This window comes from Lepidothrix coronata, unplaced genomic scaffold, assembly GCF_001604755.1.
Source record: "Lepidothrix coronata isolate B3197 unplaced genomic scaffold, Lepidothrix_coronata-1.0 Scaffold222, whole genome shotgun sequence".
Lineage (NCBI taxonomy): Eukaryota > Metazoa > Chordata > Aves > Passeriformes > Pipridae > Lepidothrix > Lepidothrix coronata.
In genome coordinates this window covers 635,046-640,731 of record NW_016690402.1, presented here as the reverse complement: position 1 = coordinate 640,731, position 5,686 = coordinate 635,046, and positions in this window count along the sequence as shown.

Below are 5,686 nucleotides of genomic sequence, written 5' to 3'. Positions count from 1 at the left end.
GAAGCAGAGGCAGCGGCTGGGGCACCACACGCTCCCGCGCTGCGGCGGGGGCTGCGCGGCGGCGGGGGGGAAGAGCCGCCCGCTGCTCAGCAGCAGCAGCAGCAGGAGCAGGAGGCAGAAGCCGGGGGCGGCCGCCGCTTCGCGCCGGGCCATGCTGCGGGCAGGAGGGCGAGGAGGAGGAAAGGAGCTCCGGCAGGTCCCCGTCGCGCCCGCTCCGCTCCCCTGCCGAGGCTACCGCTCTGGTCGGCGGCGGGGCGATCCCGGCCCCCGGCGGGCGGGAGGAGGGGACAGGGCTGGGCCCGCCCTGGGCTGGGGCCGCCCCGCCGAGGGGGCTCCGCACCGCCCTGCGCACGCACCGCGGCCGGAGCTCCGGGATACGGGCGCTGCCGCCGGGATGCAGCTCCCTCGTCCTCGCCTCCGCCCCAGGGAAGGCACCCCCTGAGAAGGACGGCAGCTTGCACTTCGGGAGAGGAGAGAAGGAAGGCAAAACGAGGGGAAGTGAGAGGAATGGAGAAGGGGAAAGAAAGAGGAAGGAGGGGAAAGGAGAACAGAAAGAAAAAAGATGAGGGGAAAAAAGAATCAGGGAAAGAGAAACCCTTATGGGAAGAAGTGAAGTTCCATTTCTGCCCTGATCTGAAAGAACTACGTACACAACCCTTGGACTGTCCCCTGTGAGTGCTGCAACTTTGACTGCTGAACCAGGACAGTCATTTGCCCTGAATTACATTGTTTTGGTGTTTTTGGGTGGGTGGCTACATAGACAAGGAGGTGTAAGAGGACCACTAGAATGCCACGTAAAAGAATAATGGTTGCAGCCATAGCTCACGTGATCTAAACACTTTCTCAAACCGAACTTTACATAAGAACAAAAAAATAGATTGCCATGGAGATTTCTAACATTGTCAGTCTCATGTGATGTCAAGCCCGAAGTAGATTGATACCTTTTCTCCAACCCTCTCCACACTTTGACTATCCCAAGTGAGCATTGGAATGTCATTTCTTATAAATGATGGGTATCAGCAACCCCAGTTCCACCCCAGAAATAAGCTGCAGCACTTCTGCAGAATTGCCTGAATCCCTTTTTCTTCAAGGAACAATGCAGAGGCCATTCTTGTCTAAAATTTAACTACAGTCATTCATGGAACAGATTGCCCACAGAGGTTGTGGACTGTCCCTCACGCGAGATATTCAAGAACCGTCTGGATGCAATCCTGTGCCATGTGCTCTAGGATGACCCTGATTGACCAGGGAGGGCAGACGAGATGAACCACTCTGGTTCCTTCCAACCTGCTTCTTTCTGTGATTCTGTGATCCTGAATCTCACTGTGCAGATTTAGGTTTAGCCATGAATCAGTGAATGAGTTTTGGACACTTTTTTTTTTTTCTTTTTTAACATCAAGTCAAACACTTCATGTGAAAAATCAGAGCCTGAAAGTGTGCTACAAGTGCTGGAAATCAAGAATCAAAATATGCTGAGAGGAGTCATTATCTTTGACTATGTTTTTCATGAGTCACTATGACTCCTTCTCCAACGCAAGACATGGCTCTTTATAACTTTTAAAAGAAGTTAGATAATGGAAATATAGAAGTGCTTTTTGTGTTCTTTAAAACATCCTTCAGCATCCCAGCGAGCTGGAGGCTGGCCCACTGGGAGCCTGTGGGCTCAGTCTGTGTCTGGACATAGGGGAGACTTACTGACATGTCAACAGTATGATTACTGAGTTTCTAGGGTAGCCAGAGACTCCTAGAAGATTCTTACCATTTAGATATACTTCTAAATTGGATACATTTCTAAATACTGGTGCAGGACTTGGCTTAGTCTGCTATTTCAACACACTAAGTTGCTCAGAATCTCATATACATACATATCAGCTGTTTTACAGTAGAGGATACCAGTCTGAAGTAGAAGAGAGTTTACAGAGCAAGCAGGTAAAAAGTTCATCACCTCAATGTCAATTTAGCAAGCAGCTGCTACATGTATCACCTCCTCTGCATTTGTAATCAGTATTGGGATATATGCATGTCTTAATCTGAAAATTAAATTTGTTTCCTGGTCCAGGAAAACCTCAGGCACTTTTGACCTACAAAGTGCAAGTATTGGCACAAGTGAGTTTTTGTTGCGGAAATGCCACTCACATTAGAGCATCTTGGCAGCTGTAAATCTGTCATCCTGCAGTGCCTGTACTGAAAACAGCAGAACATCTGAGGTTAGATAATTAAACACAGTAATATGGACAGATCACTAAACTGGGATATTTGTAGCATTCAAGAAAATATGATGACAGTTAACTTTGTGTCATTTTGGTGCATTATGATGATTTTTTTTTAAGAAATAAAGTACGTAGTTAAAATTGATTATGTTTTCTATAGGAAATGAAAATTGTTCTGAAAAGTTTTTAGCATTTGGGATATTGTTAGACTATTGTGCTATGCATTAGAAGTATTAGAAGTAATTCTGAGAATGAGAATAAAAGTGCATAGACATTTTCACTGGCAATTTAGCCTTAACATGCTCTTGCCATTTACTTTGTTACATGCAACTTCACAGGCTCTTGATTAATATGTTATTGATGCCTCATAAGTTGTTTATGTTAGGCTTTTTTTCATGCCCTGTGGAATCCAGAAGTATGAGGTGTTAGGTTTATGGTTGGACTCAGTGATCTTAAAGACCTTTTCCAACCTAAACAATTCTATGATTGTATGATTTTAATATTCGTTGCATACTGTTCTAAATTGGTGGCAGGAAAGGTTTCTGATAAATAAGACTTCCAAATGGTTTTGATATATCTTTCTATTCTTAGCCAGTTTTCATAGAAGAATTTTTATAAAATGTGCAGGGTTACTTTTGTTGACCTTGCATATAAATATCCATGGGAAATTTGTCTTCTGTTTCCAATTTCTCTAGTTGAAGAGTTGACCTAACAAAAACAAACAAACAAAAATACTCTGGAAATGAGACATCTTTCTTTCTGAATGCTAGTAGAACTGCTTACCTGATAGTTAAATATAGTGTAAATCTCCATTTGCTTTTAAAAGTTTCCTACCTACCTCTCAAATTTTTGTCAAATACTGCCACTTGCTGGTTTTATTCCATACCAGTAATTTAGTTTTATAGCTTTTGCTTTGCTGAAGTACTAAAAGAAACTTTTTAAAAGATCAAATAGTTAATACTTTTATCTTTTGTTTTGCTAAAAATTCAGATATAAGCAATATATGCTTAAATCCTCTTCAATTTAGGTTATATGTCTACATTAAAATTCTATCTTTGGATATAAAATCGAGCATTCAAAACATTTCAGTATATCTTCAGATACCTGACAATGGAAATACTTTGCTGAATCATAACCTAGTTTATTATTTACAACCATTTTGGTCAACAATAACAGTAACATTTAAGAGGAACAGATTGTTGAAATAGCTAATGAAAAAGCACCATAGAAACTTATAATTAAAGTGTTTTCATTATAATAGAGCAGCACAGACATGTAAAGATTAAACGCATCTGATTTTTTTTTTTTTAAAAGGCAGAAACAAAACTCAGATTGGTTTTGAAAGTACAAAAGACTGAGGATGTTGTCTCTACAGAAACTAGACTCACAAATTCTTCTTCCTCTCAGTTGAGAAAGTGATGTTGATATCCTTAAAAGCTGCCATTCTTCTTTCTTGAATATAATATGAATTTCTGGGGGAAATTATTCCTTCACTGGTTGCATTATAAAAAAGGCTCCTTCCAAGTTTGACTAAAAGTGTACCTAGCACTGGAATGTGCTAGTTGTCTTTATTTGCCTTGTGATTTGCAGACATCTGAACATTCTTTGTTAATTTCTTTATAATAATAAATTTTTCCCGGGACTAGTAAAAAAAGAAAAGGTTGTCTTCCAAATTGTCTTTGAATCTTCACTTCAACCAGGCTACCTGGTGCTAGTGTATATGTCCAAGGAAAGATGCTTACTATATTTTAAATCAGCCAGTGTAACTTCCATCTGCCAGATATTTCTGTTCTTTCAGAAAATGCATTTTAATGTGTCTTCCCTTTCAAAGGGAGGGTTTTTTAGGCTTAGCTATAGGAAATGGACCTTGCTGACTCCTTGTCTGATATTTAGGAAAATAAGCTATAAACTTGTTTTTTACTAACTGTGAATATGGATCTATTAGACCTAATTGCCTTTTTTTTTTCGATTCAACAAAACTCTCACAGGTAACACAGTGGGGGTAAAACACTTATCAAGCTGCACTGGCTACTGAAGTTAGGTTTGAAAAGTCGATAGCACAAGAGGATAACTTGTTTTTATCATTTTGGCTTTTTAAATTATACTATAAGAAAAATACTGAATAAAATTAAAAAAATAAGATTAAGCCCTGCTTTGGCAAGCCTCTTAAAATGTAGGAAAGCATAGGCAGCTAACGTAGAAGAGTTTGCCTGTAATGATAAAGGAATATAAGAAAACTCCTCTGAAGAGACTTTCCCAAAGGAAAAGTCTCAAGAACCAAGTCAAAGAACCAACGAACTCCTGGTTTCCCACAGAGTAATTTTCTTTAATATCAGCATAACGGGAAATTGGGTGTTTTTAGTTTAATCCCTTGACTACACTGAGGAAATACCTCACCCAGAAGAGATTCCAGGCTGTGATTTGTACTACAGCTGTGCCTAGAGGCCTCAGACAGGATCAGAGCCACCAGCCACATGTTTTACAGACATAAATAAAAAACAATGCCCTCTCTGAAGACAGGTGAATGAAGTGGGACTGTGCCCACTTCCCAGCTGGGTACTGTCGGGATCCTGGGCACCTTGAGCCCGGAGCCCTGGCTGTTGGGATGCCGAACCAGTCTGGGAAGAGCAAAACTGGCCCGTGAGGAGAGGGAGCTGCTGTAGGGAAGGCCAGGGCCCCTGTGAGGGCAAGCAGACCTACTGTTAAGCACACTGCCATTTCCAGCCTAGTCTCAGCTCATCTGCATCCCTGCAGTCCTGCCTAGCCATCCCAGGGCTGCGTTGGACACTGGCTTCCCCCATGGGCCTGATCCCAAGCCCGGTCTGCAGGTCAAAATCCTGACCCAACCTTGTCTCATGCCATCCTCAGGGAGGTGCCTGATGCCCAGGGCTGAGGTGGCTGTGGTGCCCCCCGGCTGCCCTGCTCCTGAATGGGAGGTGGGACAGGCCCTGGCTGCCTGACCTTGCCCTGCTGCCCTAGCCATGGGCATACCAAATCCTAGGAAGGATCCTGGAGGCGCTGTTGAACAAATGCCATTGAACTCTCCAGGACAGTATAGATGTTTTCTGTTCTTAATTTTAAAAGAATGAACATCACTGGGAGAAATATAGCCAGCAGATCAAGGGGAGCTGCTTTCCTCCATAGCTGGGGCACATGAGGTCCTGGCTGGAAGGTCCTGCCTGGAAGGACACAGCTTGTTCTGGTCTCACCAGATCAAAGGGGATGAAAAAAGGCTAGAAGGAGGAGCACCAAGATGCCCAAGGGCCTTGAGTACATGACTTGTGAGCACAGACTGAGGGATCTGAGCTTGTTACATCTGGTGAGCTTGGGTTAAGGTTGTGATCCAACAGTAACCTGTGATGTTTTGAGGAGAAACTACAAAAACTGATAAAGCAAGGTGAGCTTGGGTTAAGGTTGTGATCCAACAGTAACCTGTGATGTTTTGAGGAGAAACTACAAAAACTGATAAAGCAAGG